This window comes from Camelus ferus, chromosome 13 (genome assembly GCF_009834535.1).
Source record: "Camelus ferus isolate YT-003-E chromosome 13, BCGSAC_Cfer_1.0, whole genome shotgun sequence".
Classification (NCBI taxonomy): Eukaryota; Metazoa; Chordata; class Mammalia; order Artiodactyla; family Camelidae; genus Camelus; species Camelus ferus.
The window spans coordinates 27,529,276-27,556,949 of NC_045708.1; positions in this window are offsets into that span (position 1 = coordinate 27,529,276).

Below are 27,674 nucleotides of genomic sequence, written 5' to 3' on the forward strand. Positions count from 1 at the left end.
TATTATGGTGAAATTAGGGCTTCAATATTTTTAGCAGCTTTAATAGGCCTTGCATTTTAAGGGACATCTGATAATAGATAATTACATTTCATCTTAAAGAAACTGAGTTGTTTTCTTAAGGAAAATACTTTTCTTTCTTCCAGAGAGGTTAAAGCCGAGCCATCATTAGAAGCAGCACCCAGCTCGAGGTTCCTGCTTCAGCTTGGGAAATAGAGATTAGCATATAAATAGCCTTTGGTGCCTGCTTGATTCCAGCTATTTTGCGTTTCAATGTGGCATCAGAATGCACTTAGCAAGAAATGTTCGAGAGGAGAAAGAGGTTTGTAATATGTCGCTTTTATAGAGGGGGGAACTTTAAGTATAAAAGATCATCCACTCCTCTGTGAGCTTTTTTCTTTTTTGTATCCTTTCAATGCCCCAATTACAGACTCCAAGGAGCTAACAGGCCCCCTAGAACGGAGCCTTAGTTTACGCTGCAGCTCTTTCTTTGGATCAGGAAAATAAGTCAAAATGGTGCACGGGAAATAAGACAAATACGCGGGCTTCCTCCCGGATTCGGCGGGAGCCTGCGGGGGGCACAGCCATGCCCTTTCTCCTCACCTCCACGCTACCCATCAGCCGCGGGGACGTGGGACAGCTCCTCCAGGACCCATTTGCCGGGGCGACGAGGGAGACTCCTGGCTTCCTGCCTGGAGGTCCGCTTCCCTCCTGGGAAATCGCAGGGACTGGGCACGGAGCCCGGGGCGCGCTCTGCCCTCGCCTCCCCAGCCCAAAGCCCACCCCTACACACACGCGAGCGCACACACACACACACACACACACACACACACACACACACACACTCTCGGGCTGACTAGGGGTCAGGCTGAGTCTTGGGCTGCAGCAAGATGACTCTTAAAAAGTCCCCGCTTCCTCTCATTCAGCACAGCTGTTGGAGGGAACGTGGTTTCTCCTGGATGCGGCAGTAGCAGAAGCACTTGGGCCAAGGAGATGGCAGCCTCTAGCCTAGCTCCTGGCGTGTCTGGGACCAAGCTGGGGGCCCTGGGCTCTAGTCCCAGCTCCCCTGCGAACTTGTGATGAAGTCATCACGCCAGCTCTAAGTACCCTCAACTATAAAGAGGAGAATCACAAACCCTGCCCCGTCCACTCATGGGCCATCACAGGGAAGAAAGGAGAAGATAAATATGAGAGGGCTTCCTGAGCCCCCTCCCAGGCAGCAGTGCCGTCAACAGTGCAGGGGGCTCAGGCCAGAGCTCCAAGACCCGGTCTGCTCTCTGCTGCTGACCTTGGGTGAATTCTTTCCACTGTGTGACCAGTTCCCATTTACAAAGTGAGGGTTCTGCCTCAGCTGTAACTTCCTCTCCTTCCTGTATTACTTTTCTCCTGGACTTTCTCTGGCCTGAGCACTTTTCACTCTAGCCAAGATGCCCAGCATTATCTGTCTTGCCAACCCAGGCAACTAGAATATCAGCTTCCACTTACAGGATCTTTGAGGGCTCAGAGAAGTTGACTGGCTGACCCACAGTCACACAGCTGTTTGTGAAAAGACAAGATTCAATCTCAGGCTTAGACTCAGCTTCAGAACCCATGTTCCTAATTATCACACATTGTAGCATTGTCCTAGGTGACTGCCTAGTTACTGTTTACCATCGACATGATTGTAGGACCGTGTCTCTGTTGTCTCAACTTGTTTTCCAAAATTTGATATGAAGAACACTAAGTCTATTGAATGTTAAAGGTTTTCCTTGAAGATAAAAAAAAAAAAAGATAGATTTCATGATCAAATGAGTTTGACATTGAGTAAAACAAGTAACAATTTTTTTTTTAACTGAAGGACTTTTCCAGTCCTTTAAGATGTGAATAAGGTGCATTTTAAATCTATAAGAGGGGATAGAGTTTACCGTTTTTCTCAAACTTATTTGTACATAGACCACCGCCTTTCATTTCTCTTGAGCAGCTTGTGACCCACTAACAGACTAGATTTCTAAAACTTTGCTACTCAAAGTTTGATCCCCAGAGCAGCAAGATCAGGCATCACCTGGGAGTTAGTTAGAAATGCAAACAAACAAACAAACAAAAGCAAAACGTCAGACCCCACCTAGACCTGCTGAATCAGAGTGTGCATGTTAACAAGCTGCCCAGGTGGCTCATGCAAATCATGAAGATTCGAGAAGTGCTGATCTACAGCACACACCTAGGGAAACATGGCTGATTCGCCATGGCCTGTGTCCACGTCTGAGCCATCAAGCCAGAAAATCCAGTGGTGAAAAAAGTATCAAGGCTTATTTGGCAGCAGGGGAAGGCTATAGTGCAAGTAGTAGAGCATATGTTTAGCATACAGAAGACCCTGGGTTCAATTCCCAGTGTCTCTTCCAAAAATAAATAAATAAGTAAACATAATTAACTTCCCCCAGCAAGAAGAAAGAAAGAAAGAAAGAAAGAAAGAAAGAAAGAAAGAAAGAAAGAAAGAAAGAAAGAAAGAAAGAAAGAAAGAAGAAAGCAAGAAAGAAAGAAAGCAAGAAAGCAAACTTATTTGGCATCATGTGGACCAAACAGCCAGATTTAGAATTAAGTTTCGATGCTGTACCATCACACAGACATAATCCAAGAGAGTTCTCACAATGGAAAGTCTCTCCCTATTCCTAATGGGATATAAAAATTGACAGAGGTGGAAGGATGATCAATACTCTTCGCTAAAGAGCTTCCTAGAATGTGGACACGGAAAGCATTCCTCTTCCTAAAATGTGAGAATCTTTTTTTTTTTTTAATTTGAGCTTTATTGAGGTAAAATTGACATAAAATTGTAGGATACGTTAAGTGTGCACAGCAGTGCTTGGATATACACATACACTGTGAACAGATCCCTCGCATCCAGTTCATTAGCACTACCACCTCACACACTTAGCTCTCTTTTTTTTTGTCTGTGAGAACACAAGTTCTACTCTCTTCATAAATTTCAATTATACAATACAGCGTCATCAACTTATAGTCATCAGGTTTTACATTAGATCCTCAGACCTTATTCATCTTACAGCTGAAAACTTCTACCCTTTACCAACCTCTCTGTATTTCCCCCACCCTGGCAACCCCTTTTTCACTCTCTGTTTCTGGGAGTTTAACTTTTTTTTTTTTTAAGATTCCACATATAAGTGATACCGTACAGTATTTGCCTTTCTCTACCTGGCTTATTTCACTTAGCATAACATCCCAAGGGTCCATCCATGTTGTCCAAAGTGGCAGAATTTCCTTCTCTTTCATGGTTGAATAATTTTCCCTCGTATGTATAAACCACATCTTCTTTATCCATCGTCTATTGATGGACACCTTAGTTGTCTCCATATATTGACTACTGTGAATAATGCCGCACTGAACGTGGGAGTGCAGGGAACTCTTTGACATCCTATTTTCATCTCCTTTGGATATATACCCATAAATAGTTTTCTTTTTTAAGTTTTTGAGGAACCTCCATACAGTTTTCCACAGTGGATGTACCAATTTATATTCCAACCAGCTGTACGCAAGTTTGCCTTTTCTCCACTTCCTCGCCAACACTTAATATCACTTGTCTTTTTGATAACAGCCGTTCTAACAGGTGTGAGATGACATCTCATTGTGATTTGGGTTTGCATTTCCCTGATGATGAGTGATACTGAATACTTTCTTATGTACCTATTGGCCGTTTGTACCCCTTCTTTGGAAAAATGTCTATTCAGTTCCTCTACCAATTTTTTAATCAAATTGTTTGGGGGTTTTGGGCTTTTTGTTTTTTGTTGTTGTTGTTTTGCTGTTGAGTTATGTGAGATTCCTCACATATTTTGAACCCTTTATGAGATTTATGATTTGCAAATATTTTCTCCCACTCTGTAGGCTGCCTTTTCATTTTTTTTTTTTTGATGGTTTATTTTGCTGTGCAGAAGCTTTTTAGTTTGATGTAGTCCCATTTGTTTATTTTTGCTTTTGTTGCCTTTGCTGTGAAGCTCTGTTAATTCTTAGGTGTGCGCCTCCATTTCCTTTGATCCCTTCTCAGTCACAGAAGTCATCAGGGTTACTGGACATCCCTGAGTTCATCACCTGGGATACTCCTGGGAAATGACCCACTGGTCCCGACTCTGGCATCTGAGAAGGCAGCCTCCGGGGTACAAAAGCTTGTCTCAAGGTTTTAAAAATCACAGGTGAAATGACCCATTCATGCAAGATAAGACTTTTGCCTAAAAAAAAAACTGCCTTTGCTTTTGGCTGCAATTATTTCAATTCATGTGGTCACACTCGCTCAAGTTGACCTGACATTTCAAGCTGTGGTTTGATATATCCTTGCTCAACACAAAATGGAGAAACAAATTAGTTTTTACCTCACAACTTCAGTGCTTTTGGGAGACAAAAATTTTTCAAAGTATGTGTGCAGATGATCCAGGAAGAAATGGGGCATGAGAGGATGGCCGTGTCCCAGGTCTCAGACGTGCCCCAGCAAGTGAGGGTATTTGGCTTCACACAGGAAAGAATTCAAGTGTGAGCTACAGTTGAGTGAAAGTAGGTTTATTTAGATAGAGGAACACTCCACAGACAGAATGCAGGCCATCTCAGAAGGCCAGAGAGGCCGCGAGTCGTAAGGGTGGGTGTTTAAAGCAAAAATAGATATACACTCCATAGAGTGCGGGCCATCTCAAAAGGCAGGAGAAAAGCCACAAGGTGCAAGGTTGTTAGTTTTTATGGGCTCAGGAACTTCATATGCTAACAAGTAGGAGGATTATTCCAGCTACTTTGGGGAAGGGGCGGGGATTCCCAGGAGCTGGACCACCACCCACTTTTTGACCTTTTATGATGCAGCCTCGGAACTGTCATGGCGCCTGTGGTTGTGCCATTTACCATGTTAATATATTACAATGAGCGTATTATGAAGCTCAAGGTCTACTGGGAGTTGAATCTTCAGCCACCTTGGTGCTAATTGCTGCGTCATTCTTTTAATGGTTATGCCCTGCCCCCTTCCCTCCTGTCTCACAGAGACATTTCGTAGCTGGCCTGAAAACACAGTTTGTAAGTGATGGCATCTGAATTAGAACCCAGATCTGTCTGACTCCCAAGTCAGGACTTTTCACTGCGGAGGCAGCCCAAGGACACACACTCATGTGTCATACTCTATACTGTGCTCCTATGCAGTTCACTCTTCCCTTAACCCTTCCTTTTATAATGCAAAGTACCTGGGTTTCCCTCCCCACCTAGCCAACCCCGTTCTGCCTCTGGGTTTAGAATCTTCCATTCATTTTTATTGAAGTCCTTTTTCAGGTGCTGCCCAATGTACCAAGCTGGCCAAGACTTTTTCCCCCATTCTAAATTGTCATGCAAATCATTTTCTGGTGCTTCCCACAGCTAGGATGAGTCCTGCCTCCCTTGGCTTTGGAGGAAAGGCCTTGTCAAGGATTGAGCCCTCCAGCCCCATCTGGTGACCAGGTAACTAGGAACCTGTCAATCCATACTTGGCTTGGATGTGAGACAAGAGGGAAGGGGGCAGGGCACAACCATTAAAAGAATGACATAGCAGTTTGCACCAAGATGGCAGAAGATGTGACTTCAGTAGAACTTGACATTCATTATATGATCACTGTAATATATTAGCATGCTAATAAATGGCACAACCACAGACGCCATGACAGTTCTGAATCTGACCATTAAAAAGTCAAAAAGTGGGTGGTGGCCCCATTCCTGAGAATCTCCACCCCTTCCCCAAAGTACTTGGAATAATACCCCCACTTTATAGCATATGAAGTAACCAAGCGCATAAAAACTAACAACCCCACACCTCACAGTCTCTCTCTCTGGCCTTCTGAGATGGCCTACACCATGCCTATGGAGTCTGCCTCTCTCTGAATAAATCTACTTTTATTCAACTATGGCTTGCTCTTGAATTCTTTCCTGTGCGAAGCCAAGGAACTTCACTTGACAGGGCGCATCCCAAGGATTCGCCCAAGACCTGGGACATGCGCATCCTCTTGCACCCCATTTTCCTGTATCAGATGCATTCCACAGTCAAGACATTCAACATGGAGCTTCTAATTCCTGCCCAGTCTTCCCACCTGCAGTGTGGCATCACTATTAATTCAGGTGGAGGGGGAATGTCTATTCCTCTCTATTCTTAGTTCCCCTATCTTATCTATCAGCAAGTCCTTTCCACTCTGCTTCCAAAACATACGCTAAATTCATCACTTCTTGTCTTTACCACTGTTATCACCAGGTCTAAACTATGATGATCTCTCACCTGGACCACTCACTGCAAGAGGCTCCTAACTGGTCTTCTTGCTTATACTCACGCTTCCTGCAATGCCTCTTCTCCAAGGCAGCCACAGTGATCAGCCATCAGAAACAGCATCAGATCACACCATTTCCCTGCTTAAAACCTTTTCCTACCAGAATGTAAGTTCTGTAAGATCTGGGACCAAATTTTCACATTCACCTCTGTATATTCCTCGTGGCTGCAACAGTGCCTCACACAGAGTAGGTACCCAGTACCTATTGCTTGCATGTATGAATCAAGTAATAATCTTAATTGCAAACAGTAAGAATTTTCTGTTATTTATCTAAAAGTGTCTCTACTTATGTTTTACCTCTTCTTTTTATTATAACATTGTGGTTGTTCTTCTCTGGTTTCTGAGGAGATGTCAGCATACCTAGACTCTAAGCAATTTATTCCTCCCCTTCCCTCCAGCCAGCAGAGGCAAAGGAAAAGGAATTTGCGACTCGCATACACAGATGCATCTCGCTTCAGTTACTTTGCTTGAGAATAGATGGGGGATTACGCTGATTGAAGTGGACATTTTCCATTTTTATTATTTTAATTATAAACATAAACTATTGGGGGTAAAATCAAATGGAAATCTGCCTATCAGTTTCACAATTAGCATCTCATTTCAAGAGACCAATCAACTCAAATGAGGGCCAGTGACCTTAATCTTTCCCCAAATACAGGGCTTGATTCCTTTTATTAGTTGAAAATCTCCAAACTATGAAATATTTGGGTTAACCCCATGTTTGCATCAATGATGCTATTACCACATTTAAATAAGTCAAGGGATTTTTGTGACCTTTGTGTTACGGTTTGTATGGACGAAAGCAGAAGACTAAGGCTGTGCAAATCAAGTAGAAAAAATAAAAAGGCTACTTAAATAGAACCTCTTTTTTCATTTATTTTTCTTAGACTATGGAAGAAAGTGTGATTTTTTTTTAGACTTATCTTGCCACCAATTAGCTAAATTAACCCAAGAGGAGAGTAAATCCCAGAAGTTAAAGGCAGCTAATTCTAATCATAAAAGTCCAATCAGAAAAAAAAAAAAATCTTTTTTGTAATATGGGAGGGAGAATTTTTTTGTTTTTTAAAAAAGAAAGAAACAGAAAAAGACAAATTTGACCTGGCAAACAATGCATCTACAGAACATCAATATCCCTGCAGGACTTAGAGCAAGACCATATACTCTACAGAGTTGACCCCTCCTCCCAAAACACAGAAGTTTCTACCTAGATAAACATGGGAGCTGTACATGCAGGTACCAACCAACCATTAGAACTGGCAGACTAATGGGTTTGTTAACAGCTATCTGGACAATTTCACTTTGGAGTAGATGCGAGGTGCGCAAGATGCCAAAACTATCCATGAACCATTTCAAGGTCAGCCAAGAAGCTGCCAATCTTGTCTAGCTGACTCCACTGATATGATGTGCCTTGAGTGTTTCCATCCAAGTCTTTGCTAAGGTGACTGATTTTTCTTCAACTTGCCTGCAGTGATGATTGGATGTTTGGGATCTGGAGAGCTAGAATTCTTCAACTGCAAGAAACAGAGCCCAACATAAGCTAGACTGAAGCAGCAAAGGGGAATTCACTAAAAGGCTATAGGACTGTTTCCCAGAACTCAGGGGCATGAACGACCCCAGAGCTCAAGACAGACCTTGCTCCATGTCTCATTTCTGTTCTCCCCAGCATATCTGCTTCTCCGCTCACCAGACAGAAGGAAGTGGCCACCTCTTACCCCAGGTTCCCATCTGGTCTATTCTAGAGACCATTCCAGCCTGTACTAGAATCTCTGGGTCTCCAATTCTGAGAAGAAAGAATCTGAATCACAAAATATGGGTCAGGTATCTGATCCAATACATCCAACCGTGGCTGAAGAGGGTACTACATGGCACAGATACACTACAGGGGTTTGTAGCCAAGAATGAGGGGAGCAATTCAGGAAGATTGCTGTGAGCTGGGCAGAATCTTCCCGAAGGTAGCCAGTAAGGGATTGTACTGTCACAGCCAGAGACAACTGAACTAGCCTAACACAGAGAGCCAGACCATTCCCCATTGTACCTCTGGACAGACTGTCTCCTCAGGGTGAGGGGCTGGCACCAGGAGGCACAGATAACCTGCAGCTGTACAACATCCTGAGAGAGGAGCTGTAGCTACCCCGACAGTGCCCTGCTCTCGTCTGCTTCCCACTGCTTATCATGATTTATAATCCTACATTTATTTGTCAACTTGTTTAATCAGCATCTCTGTCTTGCTCTCGGCTTGAAGCTCTATGAGGTCAGGTACCATACTGGTTTTACGTCATATTTCTGGCACCATGCCTGGCATATAACGGACACTCAGTGAAGAGTTGAATGAACAAATGAGTAAATGAGTGAAGTGGAGGTGGCCAGGGAAGTTTTTCAGATGATTTGGTACATGAGTTGAGGTTTAAAGGACGAACAAGAGTCTTTAGGAGAGAGAATGACGAGTACAAAGGCAAGGAGGCACATAGTCCAAGTACCGTGGAGACTGTGAGGCGGGTTAGGGCAAGAGGTCCTGCTAGAAAGGGGAGGTGGAGGCCACCTCCTTGATAGGTTCGTGTAGAGCTTGGATTTGGAGCTAGGAAGTACCTGTCTCGATTTTAGACAAAGCTATCTGATGGGAGTGTGGCTTCGGGACAGGAAGATGAGTTAGGAGGTATATGGAGTCATCCAAAAGAGAAAAGAAATGGCAGTGGGAATGAAGAGGGAAAGATCTTAAGAGATAGATATTAAGTAGAATCCGCAGAAATTCAGAGGATACCATTTTCTCCATTTTATTATGTAGTTATTTACACACTTCTTAGCTCCCCTGCAAGACTGTGGGCTTCTGGCTCTGTCTTCCTCATCCCTGGGCTGCCGGGGCTTGCAGACTGCCCACCCAACCCACAGCAGGTGTGTGGAAACAATAAACTAAAGAATGATTGAATGATGACCACGACCATGAACCAAGAGGGGCAATAGCATGCTGGGGTAAGATGCTGGGCAGCGTCCTTGGATCTTTGTGTCTTTATCCTGCCTCCAAATATGCTCAGAGATCCTAAACCTCTTTATATCCATCTCAATCCCCAGCACAGCCAGGGCTCAGGGTAACATCCCCTGTTTTGTTCTGTTTTTTAATTTTTAATTTTTAAAGTTGTTTTTGTTTTATTGAGATACAACTGACTTACAGCACTGTGTAAGTTTAAGGGATACAGCATAAGGCCTTGGTTTACATATACTGTGAAATGATTAGCCCAGTAAATTTAGTTACCATTCATCTCATAATGATTAAAAAAAAAGAACAAACAGAAAAAAGAAAAAAATGGTTTTTTCCTCGTGATGAAAACACTTAAGATCTATTCTCTTAGCAGCTTTCCTATACGTAGTACAGCAGTGTTAACTATAGTCATCATGTTGTGCATGATGTCCCAGTACTAATTTATCTTATAACTGGAAGTTTGTATCTTTTGACCACCTTCATCTAATTCCCCATCCCCCACCCTCTGCCTCTGGTAACCACAAATCTGATCTCTTTTTCCATGATTGTTTTGGGACTTGTTGTTTTGTTATTTGTTTTTTAGATTCCACATATAAGTGAGATCATAGGGTATTTCTCTTTCTCTGTCTGACTTATTTCCCATAGCTTAGTACTGTCAAGGTTCCTCCATGTTGTCCCAAATGGCAGGATTTCTTTCTTTTTTATAACATCCCTATTTAATGGGCTGAACTTGAATAGACTGAAACGGAGTAGATCAGACATCCTATTCTTTAGAAACTACATAATATATGGACCTGATGGGGAGAGGGTGGTTGGTAGAACAGAGAGTAAGTAGGCAGGAGTCTCTGCCCAGGGCTTCTGGGAAGAATGACTTAACCTAACTAAGTCTCCCATCCCAGGTAAGCACCAGGAGAAGGGAGGATAAAACCCCTTTAATGGACAAAAAAAAAAAAAAAACTCTGGAACACTTGGGCAAAGACCTGAATCCCAAAGCCTCTAAGAGCTAGACTGAGCCTAAACAAACACCAGAAGCTCTGACCTTAGGAGAGGATGCAAGTGAATGACCGGTGTCCCCAGCTCTGTTCTCAGTAAACATGTGATGAGTGATGAATGAATGAACAAACTCATAAAGGAATTCTTTCTACCTATTCATGGCAATTTTTAAATAAGAGTTAAGACCAGAAATATATAATTTTTAATGAATAGAGATATTACATTTTACCTGGGAATCTCTTCATCATTTTCTTGATCTATATTATTTCAAGCTGGAAAGCAGTTTATTTCAAATATTAGTTTCATTTGGATAGCAAGTCATATAGGGAAATCATAAAGTGACTGGATAGTGGCATTCACACTGATGTGCTCAGGGCCAGCCTGGCCTTTCAGCCTTCAGAGCAAACTACGCTGTCACCTGTGCGTTCATTGGTGGCAACCACCCTAGCAGGAAGCAGAAAGCCAGGGCGGAAGTAATTAGCCCATGACTATTTCAAGCCTTACATCAACTTTAAAACTGCCACTGTCTAGTCAATGTCTCAGTCCACGTTTCGCCGTAACTTCTTCTACAGAAATCTCTACACACAAACCAGTGTGACTCAATTGAACATCATGAAGAGGAAAAAAGGAAAAGAAAGAAGAGAAAGATGCATTTTGTTTTAAAAAAAAAACTACACTGCACAATAAATATCTTGGCAGGTTTTCTTATGTCTTTTTGTTTGTGCAGATTTAAGTTATAAATATTTCCTCACAGTACTGAAAACACCTGCCCAGGCATCACTTTTGCCAATTGCATAATATTCCTTCAAGTAGCCAGGACATGGGTTACACAATCCTTAGCCTGTTTTGAGCAATCGGGGGTGTCTCCATAGCGTTAGATTGCACACGACGCTACAGTGACTCTCCCTGTGCATAAAGCTGTTCCCGTCTATCAGGTTAACGAGCTGGGAGGAATTCTGGGACAAGCAATTGAGGGAGATAACCTGGGACACACCTATGCCCGTTTCCTAAAAGAAGACGTTGTTTTTGTGCCCTGGAAATATTATGAAGCAGGATCAGGACTGTGACTTCTGAGTCCTGCTCAGCTCGAAGAACCACCTAAACCAAAATTCCCCATGATTGGCTGCTTCAGAGTCTCAGGGGCGCGGCCCAGGCATCTGTATTTTTTAGCCCTTTAGGGCAGGAACACTATGCCACGTCCCTCTCACAGGGGCACAGCTGACAGAGGACAGCAAAGGCTGGGACTCTGCACAGAAAATGACTGAAGCCAGCTGTGGGTGACTGAAGCAGCAAAGGAAGGCTATCTGGTAGTTCATAGCACCAGTGGGGAGAAGCAGGCTCAAAAGCAGGCCAAAACCCAGGAAGCCAGGAGTCCAGGCAGAGCAAACATCACGGCCACTCCTGGAACCACTGCCTCCACCTGCTGGCCCCACGGCCACCGGATGCATCCTAATCTGTACCCAGCTTCTGGGCAGTCACTCACTCCAGAATCACTGCACTCAGCCAGAATACTGGGATGGTTAGGCATGGACCACGTGCCCTGCATATGGGTACCTGAGCCCCTTCCCTTCCTGTATGGAGGCAGAGCTTTCCCTCCCAGTTGTCCCCCAGATAGGAAGAGTATTTGGATACCAGGCAATCCTAGGAGACAGATATCTTCTGTAACCACCCTTGACCTTTCTTACTTGGCTTGACTTCCACAAGAACCCTGAGAAGGTGCAGAGCAGCCCTTATTCGTATTACCAAAGAAGAAACTAAGGCTCAGAGAGTAGCTGACTTGCTAATTTGATACGAGAGCTCTTTCTGCTACTCAGACCTCCCTGTTTGTGATCTGATGCTGTGAAATGTCAACAGCAAGTGCCTCTCACTTGGACGATGTGTTATTAGGAGCAGATCAGCTATCACAATCATTAGATACTGTACTTCATAAAGGTACCGATCTGCGTGTCATTTGTCTTATTTTGTTGTGGTGGTTAATGCTTTTCCCTCCTGGAGAAAACCCTTGGCACGGTGAGCTCATCAGTCCTGCCATTCAACATAGTAAATTAACACCTCAACACGTGGACTAAAACTTAGAGGTGAAAAATCTGGTCCTTGCAGCCAAGGCCAAATATCATTTATCTTAATGCATATTAGGAAAACTATTTGAAAATGTGACTGAAGTTCACTGGCAACAAAAGTGTTTGTAGTATTGTTTGGAGGACTGTCTTACACAGTATGGGCGCCATAACAAAATGCTGTAGACGACGGGGTGGCTTATAAACAACAGAAATTCACCTTCTGTCTGGAGGCTGGAAGTCCAAGATCAAGGCACCAGCAGGGTCATGTTCCAGGGAGGGCTGTCTTCCTCGTGTAGAGCCAGCCTCTTCTCCCTGCATCTTCCCCTCTCCCTGGAGGGGGAGAGGGACTTGCTCAGGAATCATTTTATAAGACACTAATCCCACCATGAGGGACCTGATCTCATGACCTAATCACTTCTCAAAGGTCCTACTTCCTACTTCCTTCACATTTCGGATTAGGATTTCAACATATGAATTGGGGTGGGGGTACATGAACATTCAGACCACAGCAGAGGATGAAATCTCAAAGAAAAAAGCCAGAACTCAAGAAACTGTTGAGCTGTGCTAAATCTCAGAGGCACCCTGCTTTTCCTATTTTGTTTTTTTCTGGACTTCAGAAGCCAACTGCAAGGGGTCCAGGTTGGGGAATCCAAGGGACCTCTCTGGAAGAGGTGACATTTTGAGACTGGTAGACCTTGATATTGGAAGCCACAATACACTCCATGGAGAAAGAAGCATGGAGGGAGGTTGGTGGCCACGGCAGACACGGGGAGCCAGCAGGGGATGGGGCGTTTCTGACTTGGCCTCCGACGAAAGGGTATTTTGACATAGACTAAAACACAAGCCATCAATGTTTCATCTTCTTTATTACTAGCCTAGAGGGTGATGGACATCCTTTCCTGCTTCCCAACCCTAACCCCAGCCTTCAGCCCCAAGAATTTAGTGAAATGGAGTAATCAGAAACAGAGTGTGGGAGTGTGGGTATAGCTCAGTGGTAGAGCACATGGTTAGCATGCGCAAGGTCCTGGGTTCAATACCCAGTGCTGCCATTAAAATAAATACAGAAATAAAAACCTAATTACTTCCCCCCCAAAATTAGAAAAAATTAAATTAAAAAAAAGAAAAAGAAGCAGTGTGGATCCAGGATGTCTGTGGTGTACATTTTTTATAACAAAATAATTGTATGTAATTATATATTCTTACTTATGTTTGTATAGGCATGGGAGAAAATTCTAGGGTATAATCCACAGTCGTGTCATCTCTAGAAGTAGGAGGATCATAAGGGACCATCACTTTCTACATAATATATTTTTGTAAGGTTTGAATCGTCAATGAGCAACACTTTCTTTTGTCATCAGGAAAAATCAACAAACAATCAAGATAAATGTCATCTTTAAATGGTGGTTTTCCAACCTGCAAACCAAGCTGATACAGGCACATACATTAAAATACCTCTTCCCACAAAATAACCAAAAGCCCTGATTAAGGCCGCAGAAGGAATCGAGTAACATTCTGCTTTCCCACCCTCCTGCCAACCTGGGGTCCTGGGCTCATCCCCCTGATCTGTCCCAAGCTCACCAGGATCCCAGGAAGAGGCCCTTTGGCCATAGTTTTAGTTGGAAGCCTTCAAACACGAAAGGATCAAAGGGGATCGAGGGATGAAGAAGTTCCCAGGCTGTCATCGGGGGAGAAAGCCCATCCTCTGTGGCCATTTCACCATGTCCCAGGGACTCGATAGAGAAATGTGTACAATATATAAATAATAGAACGTCAAGGCTGGGGGAAGAATCGGGAGTTCCTAATGACCTGACTAGAAGATGAATGAGGGAAGAAATAAGGTGAATGTGAAGTGATCTAATTCTGGATGGTTATTAGAGTTATGAGCAAACGGCCCCAGGCTTTGAAGTTGAGTCATATTGCTCTGGAGTTACCGTTTGGAGATGCACAAGAGGAGGGGGGAAGTTTTCATGCTCAGGCATCTCGGCCAAAATGTCAAGAATGTTGTCCAGTTTAAAAACTGACTTAATAACATTAGTGTCTCCTGCCTGAGCCAGGCAGAGAACTTCGTGGTGCAAAATGTCAGCACACAATTTCTCACTGGGCCAGCGCATCTGTGTCTCCAAGTTGCAAGGGGCAGGGGGTATGTACTCGCCAAAGGAGCCGGCTAACCACCTAAAGTGTGTCAAGACCTAGGCCTCTGCTCCAGGCCCCCAGTGAAGGAATCAGAGGAAATGAGAGCTGTTCAGTGGTCTGCCCCACCCTCCCCTGGCAGAGACAAAGGCCGGGGATGCAGGGGTGCTGCCTGATTCAGCTGTCAGCATGAGCCCCACGTTGTGAGCAAGAAACTGAGATGCCAGGGCCACAGAGAGGCTCCCAGAGCCAGCAAGGGCAGAACTGGGTACCAAGATGAGGGAGCAGCTATGTGTGGGGTCTCCTGCCCCAGGTACTGAGGATACAGCCGTGACCAAACTACCCTCCCCGTCCCTGCCCTTCCAGACCTCCCAGTCTGCAGGTGAAACTGACAAATAACTACAAGTGAGGACACGGGATAAAAGCTCCAAGGAAAAGAGAGGATGTTCTGAGAAGTCACAGCCAGGGGACCTGGGTCAGATGGAGGGTAAGACTTCCTCAGGGAAGTCGGATTAGGTTGGAATCTATAGGATGGGGAGGAATCGAGTGCTGTGGGCTAAGGAAGAGCATGCGTCAAGGCCCTGGGCTAGAAGAATCCTTCAGACGAACACTGAGTGGAAAGGAAAACAACATGACTGAGACTGAGCAAGGGCAAGGGCGGCAGAGACAGGGCAGCCAGGGCCTGCAGCACAGAGAGCGGCCGTCAAAAGCCTACGAGATTTGCAAATATTAACTACTGTGTATAAGTAGATAAAAATAAATTTCTTCTGTATAGCACAGGGGACTATATTCAATGTCTTGTAGTAACCTATAATGAAAAAGAATATGAAAACAAATATATGTATGTATGTATAAACCGAAACATTATGCTGTGCACCAGAAATTGACACATTGTAACTTACTATACTTCAATTTAATAAAAAAAAAAAAAAAAAAAAGAGGCTGTGCTTTGGAGCCAGCCAGTCTTGGGTTCAAATCCTGGCTCCACCAGCTACTAGCTGGGTGATCTGAGTAAATGACTTTACCTCTCTGAGCCTCTCTCTTAAAACACACAATAAAGGGGATAATCCCTGTCTCAAGGTCAATGTTAGGGGTCAATGTCAGGGGTAACATGCACAAAGTGCACTTCCTGACACAATAATGGCCTGTAGAAAACACTCATAGCCAACGTTCAACAGATGAAAGTGAATGTGGATGCTGAGACCATCCAGCGGTTTGGGAGGGGCCAACAACGTCTGCCCCTAATGTCTTTTGCCCTCATGTAACTTTATCATGCTCTCCCTGACCCCCGCCTTCCCAACACAAGCTGTGTGTTAGGCTTGTACTGGGACAATGGAATTGCCACTTTCAATTGTTTTGCTGCTGTCAGTCTCCTGTTCCCTTTTTCTCCCTCTGCTTCACAGTTGGGTCCACTGCGGCACCCACTTCCACCTCATCCCCCTCCTCTTCTGGTCCTTGCAGCAGTCCTGGCTGGGTTGGGCGTTTCAGGCAGCCCCAGAATCGTCTAGGAGCTAGAACAAATCCAGAGCCTCCCAGCTCTGGTCCTAGTGGCTCAGCCATGATCGCTGGGCTCTACTGCTGCTCAGAGTTCCAGGAGCAAGTCCAGGACCCATGGAGCCCGGACCACCTCCTGCCTCACCCACGCCCGCCTGAGAAAAGCTGCTGTGTGTCTTGACGTGGGGTGTGGCTGGATCCAGAAGCTCACCACCTCTTGCCTCCTTTTCAGAACCCAGGATTTGGAGTCCAAAGTCCTACATGTTTGGTCTACACAAGGGATGACAATAATTGGCTCCTCTCCTAAGCCCCTTTTTCAACAACTGACCACACTTACAACACTAGAAGGAGCAGCCTGAAGTGCTGCGTGTCCACCAGAGCCATAGCTGATTGGCCACCAAAGGACACGTGACCCATGCTGGGCCAATCAGACAGTCCCCTCCTGAGACTCTGGGATGAGGCCCCAGAGCGTGTGATGGTTAGCTCTGGAGAGCAGAGCTGAGAGGTCAGGAGACTCAGGACTAATGTGAAGAATCGCAGTGGTCCTTGTGCAAAGAGACACATGAACAGAAGTCAGGCTGTGGAGAAAGAGGAGAATGAAGCAGCTCAGCAGAGACGAGAGGTCGTGAGGCCCCTCTCCTGCAGTGAAGCTGGGCAGAGCGGCTCCATCATCCCCGCAGAAGCACTGGACGAGGCCTCACCCTCTTCCATCCCCAGCACCCATGGCCACTGTGGACACGCCTTCAGTTCCAGGGCTCCTGCCCCTCATTTCCAAGCCATTCAACCACCAAAGCCAGTGAAATCCTTTCTCAATAAACATTCTTTCCACACCGCCCCCCCCCCCAACCACAGCCCATTAATACTTTCTTTGTACCTGGCCAGATAGCTTTCCTGAGGCCTTGGCAATAAGGTCTTGAAGTATCTGATCCACTCTAGCTCTCTGGCTCTTGTTGGCCCCAGAAACAGCATTTGCAGTAGACACTTTCAGCTACTGAGAATCTTTTCTTTTCCAAAACTTCCCCATTCCCAACAATTGGGACTGTCAATCATATGGTCCTACCTCCCCAGCCCAGGTTGACCACTCAAAATACCCCAATTCCACTAGATTCGGTAATTGGTGGAGGTGTGAGCACATGACCCAAGCAGGCGAACCCCCGCAATTGCTCAGGAAGAAGTCATGGGTAGGTTTGAACCAGGACAGACATGTCCAAGGTAAAGATGAAAGGCATGTTGGCAAGTTGGGGGAGGGGTTTTCTCTTTCGTACATGAGCCATGCCCAGAGCGCCTCTCAGGGTAAATATGAGATGGCCATTTCCCTAGGGCTAGTAGCATTTGGTGTGGCCATGTCTTAGGACAGACTATGCTAGGTTGCAAGAAGACATAAACCATGAAATCTCAGAACACAGTCAAGGTTTATTTCTTATAAAATGTCAGGTGTGGGTCAGACTGTCTACCCTTGCCTGGAATATTTGGCTGCAAGTTCTCTGTAGCAGAGGCAGAAAGAAAGGAGGAGGAAGCACACCAGGTTTTGACTGCCTCAGTCCAGCAGTGACACATGTCACCTCTGCTCAAAGTCTATTGGCCATTTTGCAGCAACATGGATGGACCTGAAGATCATTATTCTAAGTGAAGTGAGCCAGAAAGAGAAAGAAAAATACCATACAATATAACTCATATGTGGAATCTGAAAAAAGAAGAAGAAGAAAAGAAAAAAGAAGACACTAAAGAACTCATCTATAAAACAGAAACAGACTCGCAGACATAGCAAACAATCTTATGGTTACCGGGGGAAAGGGAGTGGGAAGGGATTCATTTGGGAGTTTGAGATTTGCAAATGTTAACCACTGTATATAAAAATAGATTAAAAAAAAAAACAAATTTCTTCTGTATAACACAGGGAACTATATTCAATATCTTGTAATAACCTTTAATGAAAAAGAATATGAAAACAAATATATGTATACATATGCATGCCTGGGACATTATGCTGTACACCAGAAATTGACACATTGTAACTGACTATACTTCAACTTAAAAAAAATGTCTATCGGCCAGGAAGTAGTCACATGGCCCCAACCCAACTGCAAGGGAGACTGGGAAATGTAAGAGGGCAGACAGCTATTGGATGAGCACCAACTGCAATAAGCCATGTGGAATCAGGGAATCTCTCACTATTATTTGAGCCAGAGTTTTAACTCTCTTTGAATTTTCTCCAGGGCCCCACAGAACCACAGCTTTTAGGGAGAGGCCAGAAACAAGGAGCTGGGGATCCTTTTATTTCTCCTGCCCTGAGGAGAAACCACCCGATTTGCTTCTCCAGTCAAACCCCAGCTGGGCAGGCGTGTGTTCCCACCCCAAGACACCGACTGAAGGACAGGGCTCCCCTGCCTCCACTCCAGGACAGACAACCAGACCTATGACCTCCTGCCACAGCCCATCTGGGAGACCTGGGACTCGGGCTTCAGAGCTACACCAAATCATCTAGGCTGAAACTTCTGTGAAAAATGCCCTTCCTGAGCAATTAGGCCAGCACAAACAAATTGGCCCAGAAAATCAAGGTTCCCACAAGCGCAGGGACTTGATCTGAAAGAAGACAACATTTCCAGCCTTGTACCTCTTAATCAACACAATTATGCAGAGGCCTTTGCCTGCAGTGCCCCAGCTAGTCTCTACCCGAGCCCCAGATCCTGCTCAATTGGTAACAACCTAATTAGAGGAGGAAGGAGAGCAAGGAGGGAGCAGGGCAGTCACCGCGCTTTTTCAGAAGACTGCGCACCTTCAAAGGAGCCGTTTGGGCAAGTGGAGGGCTCTCCAGAGCCCGGAGCTCGAGGTGAGGGGGAAATGGCAGCTCCATGCTTGGAAAGCAGCACCACCTCATGTAAACAATATACTCTTCCTGCTTCTAATGAGCCCATTTTCCCCCAGCTGGAAGGGGCCAGCAGTGGCAGGGAGGCCTTTGATGTGCTTCTCTGGAAGCTGATGCTGGCACGGAGGCGTTCTGTGCCGGGCCGAGCCCTTTCATCTCCGAAAAGAAGGACACCCCCACTGGCCCCCCCAACCAACCACGGGCCCACCTGGAAGACAGGTCTTTTACAGCAGCCATTCTGGAATCAGCTGTCGAAAGAAAGCAGATGGTTTTGCTTTTACTCATCCTGATCAAACTAGCCCGGAAGCTGTGTGGCTTCCTGGAGGGGGAGAGGGGTGGGGGCGGGTGGGGCAGGTGTGGGGAGGCGGGGGATGTCACAATGGAATAGGTTATGCAAATGTATTCATTTGCAGAAACACGAATGTTCTTAAGGAAGTCATCTGATTAAATTAGGAAAAATTGGTTTTGATCAATGAACAGAGTTAGACCAAAGTCCCCAGAATAGTCTGCAGTGTGTCCCCCAGTCACTGCCAAAGATGCAGTTCCCTCTGCTTGCGTAGCTGGGGGTCAGCTGAGGACCTTGGGATGGGAACAGGCGAGACTCCTCCTCAAGCTGCCTCCAGAGACCTGCAGCCGCCACTGGGACAGAGAGGGAGGGGCTCTGGGACAGCCTGGGGCTTCCTCACTCTCCCACCCACTTCTGGAGAAACCACTCCTTCTGTGTCCCTTGCGCGTCTCTCTGCTTGGGACTCAGGACTACTGGAAGGCAGCTGCGGGAGGACAGGTCCCTAAGACGGTTCCATACAGTCCTCCCCTTGTCCCCATGCCTCAGTGTCATCCTCTCTCTTCCTGGCTCTGCATTCCCAATTTTGTCCCAAAGCCAGACATTTCCATGCAAAGCTTGTGTTCTGCCAGGAAACCTCTTGCCCTGCAGTGTCGCATTTTCTCCCTGCCACAACCCTAGAAAGTAAGTTGGATGTTATAAGCCGCCACCAAGACCGCACATGCCATGCTTCTGGTTCATTCATTTTACAAGAGGAGACCAAAGCTCCGAGAGGTGATGCAGTTGGCCCAAGTTTACCAAGATGGTAAGTGCCAGAAAGAATGTAAACAGAGCCTGCCTTCAAGGTGTCAATTAAAACCAGCCATGCCCTTCATCCCCGGCCCCCAGCCCCCACACTGTCATACCTGCTGTTCACTCAGCATCCCTGAAAAGCCAGGGCAGGGGCTACTGTGTTCATTCATGCAACAGGATGTTCCAGCAGATCCTGAGCAGAGCCTGAGCGTGTGATCCAGAAATCCTACAAACACACACACGCACGCACGCATGCACGCACACACACACTCACCTTTCGATCAGCTGACTTACAGAGCAGCTAAGGAGACTTCTGGGGAAAGAACACACAGGACGTGAGCACCTGGGGCACGGCCATATGTAGGCTGGAGGCAGGCCTGTCTGGGGGCTGGAGCAGGCGCCAGGGACAGCCTGAGGACCAGGGAGAGAACCCACCCAGGGAAGAGGCTGGCGCATCAGGGGCCTGAGGACCAGGCAGTGGTGCTTCCAGTTGGCTGCTCCTCCCACCTGCCCCCACCCGCCAACCCAAGGAAGGAGAAAAACGGTGAGGCATAAAACCACAGGAGCTGCAGCACCTTGACGCCCAAGCACCCCTGCTCCAGGGCCCCTCTCAAAAACTGCCAAACACTACACAGGGGGCAAAATTCCTCAGAGCAGGGCGACAGGTTCAGTCCCAAGAGGGCAGGGCTGGTGATCTCTAGAGAAGATCAGCGCCCCTGCACTAGAGCTGTAGTGGTCCATTCCGATGGGGGAGGCAGCTACGCAGCCAGAGACACACACTGTGCTGCTGGAAGGGAGGGGAGGGGGCCAGAAGAGTGACTGCGGCAGCACTGCGATTAGAAAAAGCTCGAGGACATCATGGGAATGCAGCGTGACCCTGAAACCTGATGAAGCCCCTAAGGCGTGTCGGAAAAGAAGGGGTTCAAGTCCTTGTAGCTGTGCAGTCAGGCACGGTGGGGCACAGGGGAGCGGGGGCTACACAGTAAGGGGGCTTCATTTACACCCAAAGGCTGTGAGTCCCAGGGATGTTTGGGTTACACGACTAGTGTTAACTGACACACACTGTGACCCCAGTCTTGCGCCTGAGGAATGCAGGTGTCAGTCCTTCACCATTTCTGCATATGAAGCTCCCAGCCCAGTGTGGGTGAAGGTGGATGAAACAAGGATTGTAGTAAATGCTCCTTAGTCTCTGCCCAAAGCACTGGCTGTGAGAAAGCAGAGAGGGAGCAGCAACGCATGATACCTGGGTGAATCAAGGAGGGCTTCTGAGAGGAGGCGGCGTTTGAGTTGGCCCTTGAAGGTGAGTAGGAGTTCATGAGGTGATGCTGGAGGAAGAACAAGGTGGGCCGTGAGCAGAGCCTGAGCAAAGGCAGGGCACTTAGGGCTCGGTGGAGCTGAACATGAGTGTCTCACTTGGGGAAGGGATGAAGGTGGCGTTGGGGTGGAGGTGGGCTGTGAAGCACCTGAGGCTGTGCCGAGATGCTTGAGGCACACTCAGAACCCGGGCGTGTGATGGTGTCAGGGCCTCCTCTTCTCCCTCCTTTTGCAGTGGACACCCTGGAAAGATATCTGATTCGCAGGGCTACATCCAGGGCAGGAGAGACATCACTTATGGCAGGGACTCCAGAGTGACCTGCCGTGAGCCCGCTGAGTTTGGGGGAAGACCAAAAGTGAGAGGAGGACAGAGCGACATGACATACCTGCTCTTTCCTTCCAAACCTGCCTCTCATCACGGGGCATCAGCTACCCCGCCTCTACCCCAATGTAATCTCTCATACCCTAGGAAGAGGAGGGAGCAGGCGACGTAGGCAGGGTACACAGCAAGGTCCCGTTACTCAGATGAGGGGCCTGAAACCAGGCAAGGAAAGAGTTGACTCTACGTCACATAATGGATCTGAGACCAGAACTCGAGGCTCCTGATCCCTGGTCAGCGGTCTGGCTACTAATCCAATCCACATCCCCTAAGAGCTGTGCACTGGTGTCTATCTTCTGACCATCGCAAGCTCCCAGAACAAAATGTGTTTACAATACAGGCACTAAAGGAAATGGGTATCCTCCCAGCTACCCCCAACACAGAGGCATATAAACTCAGCTGGAGCAGCCACCGTTATAGCAGCAGAAGCTACAACAGCCCTGCTGGGCATCAGCCTGGGGCCAGCACTTTGCAGACACCACCGCATTCCGTCCTCGTGGTAACTCTAAGTGGTGGGAACTGTCACTACTCCCGTTTTCCGGATGAGGGACATTAAGTCTCAAGGTGACTGAGCTGCCTCTCCACGCACTGAGCAGAGCTCAGACAAAGAAAGAGGCACACACACTGGAATTATCATGGCCCCACATCAATCTTGTTCAACCTCGGAGGTAAATATGGCCTCTGGGAAGCCACAAACCCCTTCACTCCACAAGGCCTGGGTGACCCTAACTCAGTGATTTGGTCCCGGCATCCTACAAGGATTTTTCAGGCCTGAAAATTTGGCCAGTGCTACAAACTGCAGGCCATGGACAGGTTGCTATGGAAGCAGTCCTGGGGTCTTCAATTCCAGTCCCCCAGTTAGCGGACCATCCTCACCATAACTCACCTGAACTCAGGGGACATCTCTGCCGTCCCCATCCTAAGCCACACACCCATCATTTCTCACCCAAACCACGGTAACTGCTGCCTAACTTCCTACCGTCCCTCCGCTTCTTACCAACCCTTTCTTCATCCATTCTCCGTGAGACAACCAGGATAAATCTGTAGAATGCATACCTGACTGTGTTCCTGCTAAAAAAAACCCTGGAAAAGCTCCCTATCACTTTAGAAAATAGTTGAACTCATTCATGCCCCACAGAGCCCTCCCTGATTGAGTCTTGCATCTCTCCCATAGAGCCACACTGGATTTCTTTCAGCTGGTCTAAACTTGCCCCTCTCCCTCACCTTTGCACCATTGCACATGCTGTTCCCTCTGCCTAGAACACTGTTCCCAACTCTCTACTAACTCCTGTAATCCTTTAGGGCTCAACTTCAGTATCACTCACTACCCCTAAGTGGCCTTCCCTAATCATCAGTCACCTACCCTGAGTTCCAGATGAGCTCCCTGCTTCACCTTCAATAGCGCCTACATGTCCTTGTGGAAGCTTTATCACCCTTATTCTTAAGTTCTTTTCTTATAAGTGTCTTCCTTGCTAGACTATAACCCCCAGGAGGGCAGAGGCTGCATCTGTCTTGTTCTTCTCTGTGTTGTAGTCCTATCTCTAAGCACAGTGTCTTGTTCATCACAGAGGTCAGTAAATATCTGCTGAAGAAAGAAAGGAGACGAGGGAGAGAAGGAGGGGAGGAGGAAACCTTGTCTTGTAAGAGCTGCCTCCCTTTCCCAACTGAGAAAACTACTTTCTGTAACACGGAGGAGGAGTGACACTTTGTAGTGACTTTACGGTGACTCGTTTAATCCTCACCACAATGCTGTGAGGTAAAGGCCATCACTGGCCCCATTTGAGGAGCCTGAGGTTCAGAGAGCTGAAGCAACTTGTCGAGGTCACACAGCACTGGGAAATGAACTCAGGTCTGAGTCCAGAGACAGGGCTCCTAACCAGTGCAGCACACCACCTCCTGGGAAGCTCTCAAAGGGTTCCATAGGCCGTGAGGCTCTTCCATGTGCAAGACTGAGTTTATCGTGAAATAAAGTAGGCATGCAGCTGCCTCTCCAAAGTGAATTATGTGGAAGGAGGAAAAGTTTAATCCTGAAACCCTTAAGATATATTCACATAAAACCTGAACCAATCGCTCTTAAAGACACCAACCCTCGCACATCACCTGTTATCCGAGCCAGAGAAGAGAAGTAAAACCCTCACTTGACCAGTGGGGAAGCCGGACAGATAAGGGAGGGCAGAGACCGGGGCAGAGTGCAGAGAAACAAAGATTTCGCCCTTAAGACGTTTGGGCCCAAGAGAGGAAAGTGCCCTCCTCCTTCTGTACCCAGGAGGTGCACTCAGGGGAGCTGCAGCTCCGTCCCCTTGGCCAGGTCCAGGCAGGCCTCTGTGGATGCAGGAAAGCAGAGAAGCTGGTAAAGGTCTGCAACTATGGCAACTGTTCTTTCTCACAGGTCTGAGCCCTCCTGGGGTGTGTAGCAAGTCCAGGCATGGTGTGGCATTCTCAGAGGGTTGACTACCTGACGCCATCCCCCTCTTCTTGGCTTATAGAAGCCCAGTTTTCTTTTTGCCACCAAGAGGTCACAAACACATGCAAGTGTATTTTGATTGGTCTAAACCAATTGAGGTCATTCTACCCCTCCAGCCAATGACTGTTTAAGAATGGGGATAGAATGTAATTCTAGCCAGTGAGACATAAGGGCAGGGAGCAGTGGGTGGAGTCTGTTGGATGACTTCGGGGATCTTTGATCTTAAAAGAGATGCCTGGAACTGCTGCAGCCATCTTGTGACCATGAGGAAAAGAGTTGAGGAGACATGAAAAGGAATTGAGTCCCCGATGAGGTCAGTGAAGAGCAGAAGTAACCAACCCTAAAAGTAACCTAACCCCAGACTTTTTATTATGAAGCATGAAACTATCTATCTTGCCTAAACTTTTGGGGGTTAGATCTTCTGTTCCTAACAGCGTATGGTAACCTAATGGATACATATTGTGGGAAAAGCACTGATCTCGGTGTTCAAATAGATTCAAGTTCAAATTCCATTTCTTCGGCATAACTTTGGGCAAGTCTCAGGCCTCTCTAGCCTCACCTTCCTCATCTCTTCCTATAGGAACAGAATTAAACTCATTCACTTAACAAATGCTTATGGATGCCTAGTCTAGAGGCCACAAAGATGAATGAAACAGTCCCTGCCCTGCAGGGGTTTGATTTGGTAGGAAAATCCTGACACTTGCCCAGATAATTATGGTATTTCCATTAATATATAATAGCATTAATGATTAGATGCATCACCATTTTGGGCACTAATAAGAAAAAATAATACAAACAAAATGAAAACACAATGCTTTTGATCACAGAATTTTTATTTTATTCTCATCAAATGAACTCTATTCTACTTAATTAGACTTTTTAAAATCATATATCACTCAGGCATATACATAAAAGAAAACCATCAGCAAAATTAATTGGTTAAAGTCTCTAAAACTTCTTCACATTCAGGGTCTGATTCTTCTGAATCACTTTTCTACCTGGTTTAAGGCCAGCTTTTCTTCATATAACATCGCCCTCTGTGACATCAGGAACATAGATGATGCTACATCCCTTCAAAGAAGCCTCCGCTACATCTCAGGGATTTTCTTCCAAGCTGCTGACACCTGTTTTGCATTCAGTTCTGGACCTTCTTGGTCTTATTAGTGTCAACAGGAGATGGACAGACAAGAACCCAGACTTGTATTCCTTCCTCCAGTGGCCCCTAACTGGTTAATGACAGGAATACGGAGGGGCCAATGCTGTCTGGAGGAGTCGCCAGGAATAACGATCTCCTTCTGGCCCATTCAGGCAATGGTAACTGCATCACAACTGTTACCTCCCCAACAGCAACTGTGTCAAGGTCATGCCTGCTGGAAACGCATCCTGACCTCAGAGAGGCAAACACGTGGAAAATCTGAGAAGTGATGAACTACAGCACGTGATAACTACGCTCTAGTGTGACCCGCGCTAACTAGATTTACACCATTTGAGAAGCTGTGGGACGAACTGACTGTCTCAGCTTTGTGGTGAAGGTGGCCTTTGAGCAGGAGCCCGAGGCATAAAGAGGAACGCTTTGTAAAGCTGGGGGCGGCTAGAGGACCAGCCTGCACCATTCATGGAAGCACAGAGAACCAGGGCACCCCTGGCAAACAATCACTGCTCTGGTGAGGCGTGGGCAGGAGGAAATTAACAAACTGTGAGGCTTTTTTTTTTTTTTTTGGGTGATGCACGTGTCAGGCGGAGGGACTTGGACTTTAGTCTAGGGGCAATGGGAGCCACAGAAGGACAGTAAGATAGTCATGTGATCAGATTTGCAACTGGAGTGATGCCTCTGGCTATGGAATGGAGTGGAGGAGAAGGGGCAGAGGTCGCTGCAGGATCAAGCCGGACCTGAGGCATGGGAAGAGATGAGAGGGGAGGGGAGGGAGTCTCTAAACATGGCCAGCAGCAATTCCTCCCATCCCTCTACTCAACTGCCCTTCACCCTCAAGAGTGAAGTCTAGTTCCCCTCCCCTTGAACTAGGGTGGACCTGTGATTTGCTTTGACCACAGGATGCCAGCTTTAAAAGAGTTGGCACTTTTCCCTCTAGAAGCTAACTGCCACAAAGAGAAGCTCTACTGGACTTCTGACCTTCTTGGGCACTGGGATGCAGCCACAGGAGAGCCCTCTGTTCCAGTAGGTGGGGCAGAGCCACTCGGCTGAACCCAGTCAACCCACAGAATCATGAGAAATGGTAAACTGTCATTTTAAAACACTACATTTGGTGTGCTTTGTTACACAGCCAGAGCTTACTAATATCTGGAGGGATTGGAGAGGTGGGGAAGGAAGGGAGGGACAATTATGAGGATCAGGAGAAAACCATCATGAAGATTGTGTACACAACGTGTGCACACAGTGCCAGACCTGCAGCTAGCATCTCTTTGTGTGTCTGTGTGTGTATATCTGTGTGTGTGTGTGTGTGTGTGTGTGTGTGTGTGTGTTGGGGCTCCTGAGAAGAGCTTCTGCAGACTCAGAGTAGAACCAGAGCCCCATGTATCTTGGAATGCACAAGGCAATGTCAAAAGGCAAAGATCCCTTGCTTCTGATGTGATTTGACAAACAGCTGCACACCCTCTCAGGGCAAGCTGCTGCTGTCGAAGCTACAGGGAAGGGCACTGCCGGAGGTTCCTGTGGGGTTCATGGTCCAGTTCCACAGAGAAATCAAAGTGACTCAGAGTCGTGTGGGGTCCAGACGGGCTTTGTGGAAGAGGAGAGCATCTCAATCGTTCCTTCAAGGACAGAAAATTTCCACAAGGGATGGGAAGTAGAAAAGGCTTTCTGGGAAGGGAAAACAGCACGTGCAAAGGCATGGAGGTGGGCGGAGCATGGAGGCACGTGGGAAAACCCGGAGAGGTAAGATCTGGGCTCACAGTGAGTGCAGTGGCTGCAGTGAGGGTCTGAGGCAGCCCTCACCGATTCTGAGCAAGAGCTGCAGTCCTGCTCACTGCCATTCCCTTCCCCTCTCACTGGGTTCCCAGGCAGCCTGGCTTTACAATTGCCAAGAGCCTGGCCTACCACACTCTGGCAACCTTACTCCAAACTTTTGAAAACTTTCATAATCCAGGCAAAGAAAGGGAACTTGGGGTCGGGAGCCATGGCTTCTGGTCCAAGCACTGTGATCCACGAGCTGTGTGACTTTGGGCAAATTACTTAACTTGTCTGAGCTTCAGTCAGAGGTAAAGTAGGAATCAATAACATTACCTACCTCACAGGTGAGCTGCGCCAATTAAACAAGATAAGGTGTGTAACAGTATTGTGAATTTTTTTACGTGGTCTTTTTTCCTTCCTCATGCCTTTTGGTACTACACGGGAGAAGTCTGTCTAAAGACTCCTGGTTTTTTGCTGGGGCCTTTTCCCACCCAACCCTGACAGGTGAGTTTAGGACAGGATCTGCCTTGCGTAGCCCAGTCTGCCCCTCTCTTCCTCATCAGGGTCTGCCAGCTGGCGGAGCACACGTGTTCTGTTCCGCTCTCTGCCACCCTAGGAACCCACAGTGCTTTAGCACACGGCAGCCTGTCAATGGGTCCGTGGAGGTTGAGAGAGGTTGTGAAGGGTGAACAGTGGATTTGAGGGCAAACAGGAAATA